General features: G+C 39.8%; 2 long non-coding RNA genes across 2 annotated transcripts; one reads left to right on the top strand and one right to left on the bottom strand.

Moving 5' to 3' along the window:
* Positions 1–105: 105 nt before the first annotated feature.
* On the bottom strand, positions 106–13,155 carry LOC125108797 (uncharacterized). Its single transcript, XR_007130013.1, has 3 exons — positions 12,497–13,155; positions 1,025–1,067; positions 106–151 (listed from the first exon to the last, which is right to left on the bottom strand). It is a non-coding gene; the product is annotated as an uncharacterized LOC125108797 (long non-coding RNA).
* On the top strand, positions 734–2,650 carry LOC125108796 (uncharacterized). Its single transcript, XR_007130012.1, has 2 exons — positions 734–1,794; positions 1,999–2,650. It is a non-coding gene; the product is annotated as an uncharacterized LOC125108796 (long non-coding RNA).
* Positions 13,156–15,079: the final 1,924 nt, after the last annotated feature.

Genomic DNA, 15,079 nt, shown 5'->3' with positions numbered 1-15,079 from the left:
AACAGTACTAGGTACCTTTCACCTAACTCATCAGAGTTTATCAGTAGAGTAAGCTGAAGAGAGGAGGAATAGAGAGTGAAGGTCAACTCTACTCACAGTGTCCGATTAGCTTCAGAGCAGCTCATCCTAAGATTTTCTTCCCACTGGGAAGCTGGGAGCAGAGGTAAAGAAGCTTTTAGCACCCTAATTGTTGATACCACCTCTACCTTGTTCCACCCCCTTGTTTTACAGATAAGAAAACAAAGGTGAAATCATGCCTAGGATCATTGAGTTAATTAGTGGTAGAGCTCAGACTTAACCCAGGGCTCAAGTTTTATATTTTGAACTCTACTATGCTGCCTTCAACCATGGAGTAGATGAAGCTGTTGGAAAGAGCAGGAACAATTGTGCGAGTAGGGAGTTGGAGTAGGGGAACCAAAGTTCATAACACATATTTTTTTCCCCCAAAGGAGTCTATCCAGTGCCTATGACAGGGGAAAAAGTTATCGGAATTTCCTGCACCAAACATTAATCTCACCAAATTTCTTTTTTTTTTTTTTAAAGATTTTATGTATTCATTTGACAGAGAGAGATCACAAGTAGGCAGAGAGGCAGGCAGAGAGAGAGGAAGAAGCAGGCTCCCCACTGAGCAGAGAGCCCGATGCAGGGCTCGATCCCAGGACCCTGAGATCATGACCCGAGCCGAAGGCAGCGGCTCAACCCGCTGAGCCACCCAGGCGCCCCATCTCACCAAATTTCTTTCCTGATACTTTGAGTTCTACACAAAAGGAAAATTAGGCAAGAAAGCATGGGGAAAGGAAGCATAGGAAGAATTATCAATCCGTTTACATCTCTTTGGAAGTTGCTAAAAAGAATCTAGCATCTTTGGAGATGCTAGAAAGAATAAGCACATTTCTTTCATTTACATAATCTTTTTCAAATTCCCTCCCTCAACCTGTTTTTAAAGTCTGGAGTCTTAAAGCAGACCCACAGTTGATTTGTCATTAGCCTTGAGCTGAAGAATAAAGGATAGGATCTTTCTGACCTGTGAGTTTCTGGAGCTTTTTCAATTTTTGCTGCTTTGAAGTCTAGAGAGGCACAAAGAGAAAAGAATAAAATCAGAAAATGTTCTAGGTTAGAGAATCAAGAGCACATTTCCTCTTACAGACACAAATATTGATCCAGTTGGTGTCCATAACCACAGCACAACTGGCACCCCATGCATGTATTCATAGATCATTTAATGAGTGCTTACTAAGTTCTAGGCATTAGGTTGGGTGCTAGGACTACAAAGATAAATATGACCCCTGTATTCTGGGAATTCACATTAATGGGGAAAACAGACGTCTAAACAGCTAAGTTATAATACAGTGTGGTAAATATATAACACATAAATAATATATAAATAAATATATAACAGAAACATCTAAATATATTGATAAATAAATTTATTAAAATTTATAGATATATTAATAAATATATAACAGAAATATAAGTGTTAGAGAATAAAAGGACAGGGATTAACTGCCTGGGAGAGATGGGAAAAATTCCTCAAGAAGTGGCCATTTGTACTGGAGTCTGAAGAATCAGCAGAAAGTTTTTAGGTGAAAAAAGAGCATTCCAGGCAAGTCAAAAGCATCATCGTCAAGAAGATTGTAAAGTCATGAGTGTCAGGTGCACATTTGCTAAGACAAAAGCTGAAAATAGAAGTGGAAGCCAGATTTTGCCAAATGATGGAATTTTTATTTTATCCTTTAGGTCAGAATTTCCTGATCAGTAACGTAAACTCCTGAGTTTTTTGCAAGCATGTTCCAGGTCACTTTTTTTTTTTTTAAGATTTTATTTATTTATTTGAGAGAGACAGTGAGAGAGAGCATGAGCGAGGAGAAGGTCAGAGAGAGAAGCAGACTCCCCGCGTAGCCGGGAGCCCGATGCGGGACTTGATCCCAGGACTCCAGGATCATGACCTGAGCCGAAGGCAGTCGTCCAACCAACTGAGCCACCCAGGCGTCCCTCCAGGTCACTTTAAAGGCAGAAATTACATTTGTTACCATTTCAAATAAAACAGTTTTTATTTCTCCCTTTTGAATCATGACATCAGTCTCGGAGAGTGTATCATAAGAGCCTACATAATATTATTCATAGTATTGCCAAATGTTTTAGCTAAACAAAAAGTGTTAAAAGCAAAAATTCTCCCAAGAATGGTGGTTCAACATAAGAAAGTCAATCAATGTGATACACCACATTAATAACACAAAGGGGGAAAAAGCTGGACAGTTAATCTCAACTGGGGGAGAAAAAGGATTGCCAAAATCCCACACCTATTCATGATTTAATAAAAAAAATAAAAACACTCAACAAACTAGGGATAGAAGGGAATTTCCTCAATATAGTAAGGGGTATTAATGAAAAACCCACAGCTAATATCATTCTCAATAGTGAAAGCCTGAGAGCTTTTCTTTTAGGGTAGTGAACAGACAAGGATGCTCAATTTCACTACTTTTCTTTAACATTGTGCTAGAAACTCCAACCAGAGCAATTAGGTAAGAAAAATAAAAGCCATCCTTTCCTTTGGAAAGGAAAAGTTAAACAATCTCTATCTCTATTCATAGACGACATAATCTTATTTACAGAAAATCGTAAAGAATACACACACACACACACACACACACACACAAAACCCAATTAGAACTAATAAATGAATTTAGCAAAGTTACAGAATGCAGTATCAACACACAAAAATCAGTTGTATTTTTTTTTTAAGTTGGCTCCATACTGGGCCCAATGGAGAGCTTGACCTCATGACCCTAAGATCAAGATAAAGATCAAGACCTAAGCTGAGATCAAAAGTTGGATGCTGGGGCACCTGGGTGGCTCAGTGGGTTAAAGCCTCTGCCTTCGGCTCAGGTCATGATCTCAGGGTCCTGGGATCGAGCCCCGCACCGGGCTCTCTGTTCAGTGGAGAACCTGCTTCCTCCTCTCTCTCTCTCTCTGCCTGCCTCTCTGCCTACATGTGATCTCTGTCTGTCAAATAAATAAATAAAATCTTTAAAAAAAAAAAAAAGTTGGATGCTTAGGGGTACCTAGGTGGTTCAGTCGTCCAGCATCTGCCTTCTGCACAGGTCATGATCCCAGGGTTCTGGGATCAAGCCCCACATTGGGCTCTCTGCTCAGCGGGGAACCTGCTTCCCTCTCTCTCTCTGTCTGCCAAATAAATAAATAAAATCTTCTAAAAAATAATAAAAATAAAAAAATAAAATAAAATACCAGACATTGTGTCCCTCCTAGTAATCATCATGACCTTTGAAATTGTCTCCCATCCCTCCAAAGAAGTAATTCTGATAAGTCTTAGACCCAACTTCCCCATTTAAAGAAATAGAGAAGGAAATGGAACATGTTAAATAACAACATGAGTATTTAATCAGTAAAATCTTGCCGGCAAAACTCTAGAGGACAAATGATCCATTTCTTTAACATATAAATGGAAAGAATAAAAGAAAGATATGGAGGTAGGGAATCTACAAATGATAAGGAAATTAAACACACCAACCAATCTCAATATGTGAACTTTATTTAGATCTTGATTCAAACAGACAGTAAAAAATGATTTATATCATTTATGATACATTTGGTATTCGAATACTGATGGATATTTGATGGTACTCAAAGATTATTGTTAAATCTTTAGGCATATAATGATACTGTGATTAAGTATATTCTCTTAAAAGAGTCTTTACCTTTTAGAAACACATATTTAATTATGAATGAAAGGGACGCCTGGGTGGCTCAGTTGGTTAAGCAGCTGCCTTCGGCTCAGGTCATGATCCCAGCGTCCTGGGATCGAGTCCCACATCGGGCTCCTTGCTCATCAGGGAGCCTGCTTCTCCCTCTGCCTCTGCCTGCCATTCTGTCTGCCTGTGCTCGCTCTCCCTCTCTCTCTCTGACAAATAAATAAATAAAATCTTTAAAAAAAAAAAAGAAAAAAAAATAATTATGAATGAAATTATGTTACCTGACATTTGCCTCAAAATAATGTCAGAGTTGAAGCTGGGTTATGGAATCATGAAGATTCATTATGCACTTTTTAAAAAAGATTTATTTATTTATTTATTTATTTATTTATTTATTTATTTATTTGACAGAGATCACAAGTAGGCAGAGAGGCAGGCAGAGAGGGAGGAGGGGAAGCAGGCTCCCCGATGAGCAGAGAGCCCAAGTCAGGGCTCCCCTGGATCCCAGGACCCCCTGGGATCATGACCTGAGCAAAGGCAGAGGCTTTAACCCACTGAGCCACCAAGGTGCCCCTTATTAGGCACTTCTATGTGCTTTTGATTTGGTTAAAAATTTCCTTAAAATGACAAAAAGTTATTTACTATAGCTCCAAAAATCCCTCTTTATTGAAAGCTAAATATTAAAAGAAATTTAAAAAGCCTAAATAAATGGAAAGACAAACACATTAATGGATTGGAAGACTCATTATTTTTACTATATTAATTATCTTTAAACAGACCTATAAATTCAGTGCAATTCCAATAAAAATCCTGCATATTTTGTGTGACAATTAACAGGATAATTAAAAATTACAGAAATGCCAATGACCTGGGATGCCTGGGTGGCTCTGTCAGTTGAGTGTCAAACTCTTGGTTTTGGCTTGGGTTGTGATTCTGCATTGGGCATTGCACTTAGTAGGAAGTTGCTTTAGATTCCCTCTCTCCCTCTCCCTCTGCCCCTCCCCCAGCTCACACATGGGCATATCTCTAAAATAAATAAAATAAATCTTAAAAAAAAAAAGAAAGAAATGCCAATGACCTAGAATAACTAGACAATTTTGAAGAAGATCAAAGTTGTAAGACACAAGCAAACTTCAAGACTCACTACAAAGTCCCATTAATAAAGACAGTGAAGTACAAGGATAGACAGACCAATGTAACAAAATAAAGAGCCCCGATATTGACCCACACATGTGTACACTTATATGATTTATGACAGGGTCATCAATGCAATTGAAAGAGAAAAAGTGATGGTCTTTTCAATAAATGGTGCTGGGAGAAACGACTGGAGTTTAGAGTGTGATGGTGAGGTAGTGATGTAAGTGTAGGGTCAGATTTAAAATTTTGGTATTTTGTTCATCATAAAATTTCCACATTAATTTTTATTTTTAAATAATATTGTATTAAATATTACCTTGTTTACTAAGCTTTTTGATGCCCCATAAATTTTGTGCCCAAGGTGAATGGCTCTCCAATTTCACCCAGTCCCTGCCTTCCTGGAGGGATTGGATAATTCTACGGGAGGAAAAAAGAACTTTGATCCCTACCTTACACCATACACAAAAAAGTAATTTGAGATGGATCATAGGCCTTAATGTAAACGAAAAAAGTGGTGGTGGTGGGGCTTCTAGAAGAAACATAGAAGACTATTAGCACAGCCTGGGGGCAGGCAAAAATTTCTTACATTGAAACGACAAAAAAGCCCTTAGCATAAAAGCAAAAATCGATACATTGGATTTCATTAAAATTAAGAACTTCTGTTCATTAGCACACCACTATGAGTGAAAAGATAGCCACAGTGGAAAGATTTATTTTTAGTACCTATATCTGACACACAATTCATGTCTATAATATTTAAAGAGTTCCTACAAATTAGTTAGTAAAAGATTTGACAGTCCAACCATTAAAAATGGGCCCAAAAATTGAACAGGAAGGTCACAAAAGAGGATTTTCAAATAACCAACAAACATAAGAAATTTCTCGATATCATTAGTAAACATGGAAATGCACATTAAAAACCACAATGCAATGCCAAACACACTACCTAGAGTAGCTAAACTTAAAAAGATGGTCAATGTCAAGTGTTAACAAGAATGTGGAGAAACTAGAATCCTCCTACTCTACTAATGGAAGTATGAATTGGTATAATTACTTTAGAGAACTGTAACATGCATAGCACATGGCCAGGCATATTTGCAACGGAAACAGGGTTCCACATCAACAATGTATCATTTACAATTAAGTTCTTGAAACTTTATCTTACATTTTACAGACACTTTATATACATTTTAACTAAAAAATAACTGACTTTTTGAAATGCAATATGCAAGAAGGAAATTATTGTTTTTATTTCTTAAATTTTAACTCCTGCATAGTTAACATACAGTGTTATATTCAGTTTCAAGTATATAATACAGTGACTCAACGGTTCTATAGATTACTCGGAGCTCATCAAGATACTCTTATGGTGCCTGGCTGGCTCGGTTGGTAGAGTGTGCCACTCTTGATCTTGGGACTGTAGGTTTGACCCCCGTGTTGGGTATAAAGATTACTTTTAAAAAAAATCTTCAAAAGAATAAAGATAGTATACTCTTAATCCCCTTCACCTATTTCATTCATCCTCCCACCCACCTCCCCTCTGGTAACCATCTGTTTGTTTTCTATAGCTAAGAGTCTGTATTTTGATTTGTCTTTCTCATTTTTTTCTTTTGTTCATTTGTTTTGTTTCTTAAACGGCACATATGAGTGAAATCATATGGAATTTGTCTTTCTCTGACTGGCTTATTTTGCTTAGCATTATACTCTCCTGATTCACCTGTGCCGTTGCAAACGGCAAGATTTCAATCTTTTTTATGGCCGAATAATATTCCATTGGATCTGTATATCACATCGTCTTTTTCCATTCATCTCCCAATGGATGTATAATTCTATTTTTCTAAGGTTCAAACGAGGCAAAATTAATCCATGACTGTAGACATCAGAATAGAGATTGCCTCTGGGTGGGAGGAGAAGGGACAGGAAAGGATCATGAAGGAACTCTCTAGGATTATGGCAGTATTACAAGCTTGATTGGGGGTGCTAGTTAATAGGTATATAAATTTATCAAAACTCATCAAACTGTACATTTAAGATCTATGCATTTTGCTGTTTACAGTTATGCCCGAATGAAAAGTGTACTTGACAAAAAAGCGTTTTTAGATATATATGTACTAAGAAATTTTATTATGTAGCTAGGTGACAATGAGGAATTTACACTATATATCCTCCCGGGAAAGGAACGAATGTTTGCGTCCCCAAAGAGGGTAGCCAGGCCTTTGTTCTTAAGGACTTAGTTTTCCTAATCCACAGCAAGGAGTTAAGTTTCACCTGCTGAAAAAATTGGCAAAATCCTGTGGAGGATATTAAACTGGATGGTGCCAGAGGCCTAGTATTTGGTGTTTCCAGGGTAGAGAAGAACAGGCAGCCAGCTTCCTGGTACGGAAACAATGCTGCAGCTGCAGTTACGCTGGAATAATGAGGCCCTGAGCCTGGTGGGATTGAGGTCCTCCTGGTCCTAGGATCTCAGAGATCGTAGACTGGGAGTCTTGACAAAGGTCTCTGTGACCAAGTGTGGCACATTGGAACTGAGCCACAGTTTTTGCCTTCAGATGGCAAAGATGAAAAGCAACAGTTACTCCCGTGGTTTAAGGACCTAACCCTCTGGGCACCTGGGTGGGTCAGTTGGTTGAGTGTCTCTTGATTTGGGCTCATGTCCTGATCTGAGAGTCATGGGATCAAGCCCCACACTGGGCTCCATGCTCAGTGGGAAACCGACTTGAGGTTTCTCTCTCTCTCTCCCCCTCACGGCCCCTCCCCCCTGCTTGCGCGCACGCTCTCTCTAAATAAATAAAAATAAAATCTTTGTTTTTTAAAAAAGGACCTGACCTTCTGCCATTTGGGATAAACTGCAAAAGCTCCAGAATTCCCAGACAATACAGAGGTTGGGGAAGGAAAAACTGACCCTGGGCTTTTTAGCCGACCGAGGTGATAGGAGGCTTAAAGCAGATTATACTCGATGTAGACAAGGAACTATATTTGCCCTTTCTTATACCTAAGTGTTCTGGAACAATTCACACTTGTTAAAGTCAATTAACTTTCATGCCTCACCTGTTACAGGGAGAAAAGTGGGCATTTGTCTTTTCTCTTCCTCTTAAAGATGTTAAAATGAACTTTGCAACTTTAAAAAAATGCTGCTTTAAAATGAAAATATTATATACCTAATGTCACTTATCATGTATTATGAAAAAGAGATAAAGCGATGTATAAATTCCCAAGGGGTTGACAAATTTTGACAATGAAAGTTTTGAGGGTCAGAACAGGCTGGGAAAAGCTGCTGCAGGTGGTGGGATGCTGAGAGATTTTGTTTGTTCCGTCAGTTTTGGCGGAGTGACACAGTCAGCCATGGGAAGCTCTGTGTGTGTGGTTTCTCTTCCATAAAGCCAGGGCTATGTTCTACGCTCTAGGCTGGAAAAAGTGTGTAGGAGACCAGCTACCATACCATACTAGTGAAGACAGTAATACTCAAGTGGGATTGCTGTGTTTGAGAGATGTTTCTGAGAAGAAGAAACATTGAAGAACTTTGTGGCCAAATATATTGATAACTAGATCTACCTCCAAGATCTAGAGTATAGGCTAATGCTGTCCAATAGAATTTTCTATGATGATGGAAATATCCAAGATCTGCTCTGTCCAATGTGATAGCCTCTGGCCACATGTGACACTTGAAACATCCACAATGCGATTAAGGAACTGAATTTTAAATTTTATGTAATTTTGATTAATTTAAATTTGAATGGCCCCACATGGCCAGTGGATACCGGACTGGATAACACAGGTCTAGACAATTAATTTGAGCCGCAAGGTGAATATCTCCACATAAATTTTACGAGCACTTCAAATGGCATAGTTAATTTTCAGCCTCCTACCACACAACTTCTGCCTGAGATTTCCTATGTTGTTCAAAATGCCATCATCTTGTCAGTCGTCCAGGATTAAAATTGAAAAGTCATTTATTCATTTCACAAACACCCAGGGAGCACTTACTAAATGCCAGGCAGGATACTAGGCATAGGGAATACAAAGATGAATATAGTCCTTGTAGGAAAACAGTGATAATATTTATAATTAACTCTTGTATTTGAGGTCCGATCAGGAATAAAACCAGACTTAGTCCCTTCCCTCTCTTTCTGCTTTACTTTTCACATCCAAACTTTTGTCACAATAGTGACACAATAGTGCCCTCCCCCTGAGGGCAAAGATTTTTGTCTCTTCCATTTACGCTGTATCCATAGAGCCTAAAGGAGTGCCTTGTACAGGGTGGTGGTGGGTGGTCAACATCTGAGGAACGAATCCATGCTTCTCCTACCATCCTGCTTTAATTCCCTTTCCCTCCTTCCCACTACCTCGTTAACAGTCTCCAACTGGCTTAGCTACCCAGACAACTGCCATAGACACTTACTGGCGTTATTTTAAAGTTTCACCTTCAAATTGTGGTCCTGGGTCAGTAAGGTAACAGTATATAGAATCAATACACAGAAATTCATTTCTATATACTAATAATGAAGCCATAGAGAAATTAAGAAAACAATTCAATCTACAACTTCGCCAAAAATAATAAAAGACCTAGAAATAAACTTAACCTAGGAGTAAACAAGGAGGTAGAAGACCTGTACTCAGAAAACTAGAAAAGATTGATGAAAAAAACTGAAGATGGCACAAATGGAAAGAAATTCCTTGCTCCTGGCTTGGAACAACAAATATTGTTAAAATACCCATGTTACCCAAAGCAATCTACAGATGTAATGTGATCCCTTTCAAAAAAATCATCAGCATTGTTCACAGAACTAGAACAATCATAAAATTTGTACAGAACCACAAAAGATCCCAAACTGCCAAAACAATCTTGGGGGAGGAAAAAAACACATCTGGAGGTGTCACAATCCCAGATTTCAAGGTAAACTACTACAAAGCTATAACAATCAAAGGAGTATGGTACTGGCACAAAAACAGACACACAGATCAATGGAACAGAATAGAAAGTTCAGAAATAAACCCACGATGATATGGTCAATTAATCTTTGACAAAGGAGGAAAGAATATGGGATGGGAAAGTCTCTTCAACAAATCGTGTTGAGAAAACTGACTAGCTACTTGCAAAAGGATGAGATTGGACCATTTTCTTACAACATACACAAAAATAAACTCAAAACGGGTAAAGGACCTCTATGTGAGACCTGAAACCATAAAAATCCTGGAAGAGAGCGCAGGGAGTAAGATCTCTGACATTGGCCACAGCAATATTTTTCTAGATATGTCTCCTGAGGCAAGGGAAAGAAAAGCAGAAATAAACTATTAGGACCACACCAAAACGAAAAGCTTCTGCACAGCACAGGGAGCAACCAACAAAACTAAACAACAACTTACTGAATGGGAGAAGATATTTGCAAATGACATATCCGATAAAGGGTTAGTATCCAAAATATAGAGAGAAATTACACAATTCAACACCCCCAAAACCAAATAATCCAATTAGAAATGGGCGGAAGAGAGGTGCCTGGGTGGCTCAGTCAGCTAAGTGTCCAACTCTGTATTTCAGCTCAGGTCGTGATCTCAGAATCCTGAGATCAAACCCCACGTTGGGCTCCACACTCAGGGCTGAGTCCGCTTGAGATTCCCTCCCTCTCCTTCTGCCCCTCCCCCACACTCGTGTTCTCTCTCTCTCTAAAATAAATAAAATCTTTTTAAAAATTTAAAATAGAATTATATCATCCAGTAATTGCCTTATTGGGTATTTACCCAGAAACTTTGAAAACACTAATTCGAAAGGATATAGTACCACTATGTATATAGCAGCATTATTTTTTTAAAAGATTTTATTCATTCATTTGAGAGAGAGAGCATGCACGAGTGAGGCGGAGGGACAGAGGGAGAGAGAGAAGCAGGCTCCCCCTAAGCAGGGAGCCTGACATGGGGCTTGATCCAGGACCCCGGATTCATAACCTGAGCCGAAGGCAGACACTTAACCAACTAAGCCACCCAGGTGTCCCTAGAGTAGCATTATTTACAATAGCTGAATTATGGAAGGACTCCAAGTGTCCATTGATAGATGAATAAATAAAGAATATGTGATACACACACACACACACACACACACACACACAATGGAATATTAGTCATAAAAATGAATGAAATCTTGAAAAAAATGAATGAAACCTTGTCATTTGCAACAACGTGGATGGATCTAGAGAGTATAACACTAGGTGAAATGAGGTGGTCAGAGAAAGACAAATTCCATGTGATTTCACTCACATGTGGAATTTAAGAAACAAAACAAATGAACAAAGGAAAAATAGAGAAACCAAAAGACAGACTCTTAACTACAGAGAACAAACGTGGTTACCAGAGGTGGGTGCTGGGGGATGGGTGAAAGGGATTAAGAGTATACTTATCTTGAGAAGCACTGAGTGATGTATAGAATTGTTGAATTACTATATTGTACACCTGCAATAATATAACACTGTATGTTAAATATACTGCAATTAAATTTTTAAATAATAATAAAATAATTTCCTAAAAAAAAAAAATGTGACAGGGCACCTGTGTGGCTCAGTGGGTTAGAGCCACTGCCTTCAGCTCAGGTCAGGATCCCAGGGTCGGGGGATCGAGCCCCACATCAAGCTCTCTGCTTCCCCCTCTCTCTCTGCCTGCCTCTTTGCCTGCTTGTGATCTCTGTCTGTCAAATAAATAAATAAAATCTTTAAAAAAAAAAGACCTTGGACATCTTTTTTTTTTTTTTAAGATTTACTTATTTATTTGAGAGAGAGTGAGAGTGTTGAGCAGGGGGAGGGGAGGGAGAAAGGAGGAAGGGAGAGAGCCAGACACCCTGCTGAGCACAAGGCATGACGCAGGGCTTGATCTCACAATCCTGAGATTATGACCTGAGCCTAAATCAAGAGTCACAGACCAACTGAGCCACCCAGGGGCCCCTTGACATCTTTCCATTGCATATAGAATGAATATATATATATATATATATATGTACGAACTCTTCAGCCTGGCATTGAAAGCCCTCTACAATGTCACCTCTGTCAATTTTCCAGATTTTTCTCTCACTGACCTCCCTATACTTCTACATTCCAACCACCTATATGTCCTCTCTTCAAACATATCCAACCCTCTTCAGTTTCCCCTGCTTTTCCCCAATCCATTCCTTCCAACTGGAAAGTCTTCCCTACTTTTTTCCATCCACCCTATCCATCTTCAAAGCCCTTCCCTTCTTCTGAAGCACAGTTCAAACCTGAGCTCCCCCAGAGGCATTTTCTAGATCCTCCTGCTTCAAAAGACAGCCTCCAACCTCTTCAGCAGTATTTACACTTCTATTAACTCTTATCATTTTCTCTTTCATTATGTATATATCCATCTGTCTTCCCAGGTTCGCCTAGAGCTCCTAGAGGGTGGGGTTGGGGTTTTATTTTTCCTCAATGTCTAGTACGCCACCATATATAATAGGAGCTCAAGGTTTGTTGAAATAAACTGAAAGGAACAGGATTGAGCATGATTTACACTTATAGGAAGACATCCACAGGCACTGTCTCAACTCCCCTCTTCCCCCACCCAGTTCCTCCCCTGGCCCAAGACGTCGGAGTTTCCAGTGCTTCCGAGGCAGGGACGGGGAGCAGTGGATTTCCAGGGAAGGTTGCATCACATACCTCTGAGGCTCTCTTGGCTGCCACCTGCTCCCTGCTCTGTCTCCCAGAGAAGAGCAGCCAAAGCCCCCAAACGAGGAAACCAAATAGTAGTAGAAGGCTGACGCATGACGGAGGCGGTATGGCCAGCCCCCAAATCGGTGCCATTTCTCAACCCCCTGCCCCTCTCAGCCAAACAATATTACCCCTCAAGGTTGTGACTCCATATGACGGCACAATGGTCATTGCAAGGTAAACCTGACAGGGCCCAGCCAATGTGCGAGCTGCTTGGGTCTCTTCTCTGAGAGGTGTCCATCAGAGGCCCCTTCCTGCAGCTGCCCATGGGCTCTGCCTTGGCAGCCAATGCTCAGGGAAGACCTCCTTTAGCATTCTACTAGGATTGGGTTGGACAAGGTGGCATAGAGCGTATGGAGGCAAGATTTCAAAGGAGCAGCCCCTCCAAAGGGCTCGTCTTGTCCTATAAGCATCTTCTCTGGAATCATTCACTCCCTAGAGGTCCAGGTCTGCTGTCATATGTTCCCAATCACGAATTAGAATACTGAGGCAAGTACATTTAGGAAAACTAGGCTATCTTAAGTACAGATTCTCTCAGGAAATGTGATTATATATGGTTTCCTAACTCCAAAGTTTGACACATTTCTTAGTTGCTATAGTGTTGAAACAGAGAAGAGATGTCACTTAGGGAAATTAAAGGATCTTTAGAGGATCACTCAACTCCAAAATCCATAGTCTCATTTTCTAGAAGATTTATTATGTCATTACACCCAGAGTTAACTGGATTCTCTATGGTTAACTCACTGTAAACAAAATTTACAAAGAACCAACTTATGCTATACTAAAGATGAATAAAACTGACCAGGGTATATTTTTTTTCTTGTAGGAATGTTAATTTGGAAGATCAGTTCAATTAAATAACTACTGAATAGCAGGCACTGTTTTTGAAAAAGACAATGATGGTATATCACCTTACAGAATTTTCAACCCACTGGGGCAGCCAAAGTAATATTCTCAGTAAGCCCCTCATCAAGGAAGTGGTTAAAAAACACATGATACGTCCATATTATGAAAGACTTTGCAGTCACTATAAAGATTATAAAGAATGATACTTGATAGGCTGAGCACACCTTCCGTGGCAGGTTACTAGTTTCTGCCAGCCTGGAGTTCTAAGGTTAGGGGTGGAGGTACAGTTTTGGTTCTAAGAACACGTGTGTACAATTTGACAAACACGTTTAAAAAAGGATTTTATTTATTTGAGAGAGAGTGAGAGAGAGAGAGGAGTCTCTAAGCAGGGAGAGGGGCAAAGGGAGAGGAGAAGCAGGCTTCCCACTGAGCAGAGAGCCAGACAGAGGGCTTAATCCCAGGACCCCAGGATGGTGACCTGAGCCAAAGTCAGACGCTTAAGCAACTGAGCCACCCAGGCGCCCCATTTTTTTCTCTATGTGTTTAAAAATGTATTCTTTGGGGGTATCTGGGTGGCTCAGTGGATTAAGCCTCTCCCTTCAGCTCAGGTCATGATCTCAGGGTCCTGGGATCGAGCCCCGCATCGGGCTCCCTGCTCAGTGGGGAGCCTGCTTCCTCCCTCTCTCCCTGCCTTTCTGCCTACTTGCAATCTCTGTCAAATAAATAAAATCTTTTTAAAAAATGTATTCTTTGTGTCTTGAATATTCACTCACCATTATGTGATTTATCCACGCTACTCTGTACCTCGGGGATTCATTTTTAGTACTTCATTGCATGGTATAACCATTGCATAACTCACTTTTTTCTTTTCCAATTTAAACTCAATTAGCCAACACATAGTACATCATTAGTTTCAGATGTAGTGTTCTGTGATTCATCAGTCATTGCATAACTCATTTATCTATTACGATATTGATGGACATTTGTTTTCCATGCTTGGCTGTTATAAACAATGCTGTTAAAAACATCCATGTCCTTGTATCTTCATGGATATATATTCTTGTTTCTCTATGGCCATGGCTCTTAAGCTTTAACATACATCAGAATCACCTGGACAGTTTGTAAAAACACAGACTGCTGGGCCCTACCCCTAGAGTTGCTGATGGATTGAGTTTGGAGTAAAGCTCAGGAACTTGGCATTTCTAAGAGGTTTCCAGCTGTTGCTGGTACTGTTGGACCAAGGACCACACTTTAAGGACCCCTGCTCTACAGTATCAACCAAGGAGTGGAATGGCTGGGTTCTAGAATATGTGTAACTTAAGCTTTAGGAGACAGTGCCAAACTGTTTTCTCCGGAGTGGCCGTGTCAATAGCTCCCCCAGTGGTGAACGGCAGTTCTTCCTGCTCCATTTTCCTGCCGACGTGTGGTACCGGCAGGCTGTTTCCGTTTAGCCAATCTGGTGTATGTGGTAACAGTATTCCATTGCTTAACTTCAATCTCTCCGGTTACTAATAATTACTAACTTGTGAACACATTTTCATGAGTTAATTGGGCATTTTGTTTTTCAACATAATGCTGCATTCCAGCTGCTAATATTTTGTTTAGGATTTTTGTTCCCTACTTTCATGAATGAGGCCATCCTGTGATTTTTCTCTCTTGTTCTGTGTTTGTCAGGCTTTTGGTATC

This window comes from Lutra lutra, chromosome 9 (genome assembly GCF_902655055.1).
Source record: "Lutra lutra chromosome 9, mLutLut1.2, whole genome shotgun sequence".
Taxonomy (NCBI): domain Eukaryota; kingdom Metazoa; phylum Chordata; class Mammalia; order Carnivora; family Mustelidae; genus Lutra; species Lutra lutra.
The sequence above is the reverse complement of the archived record's forward strand: the minus strand, read 5'-3'. Positions and strand labels throughout refer to the sequence as shown.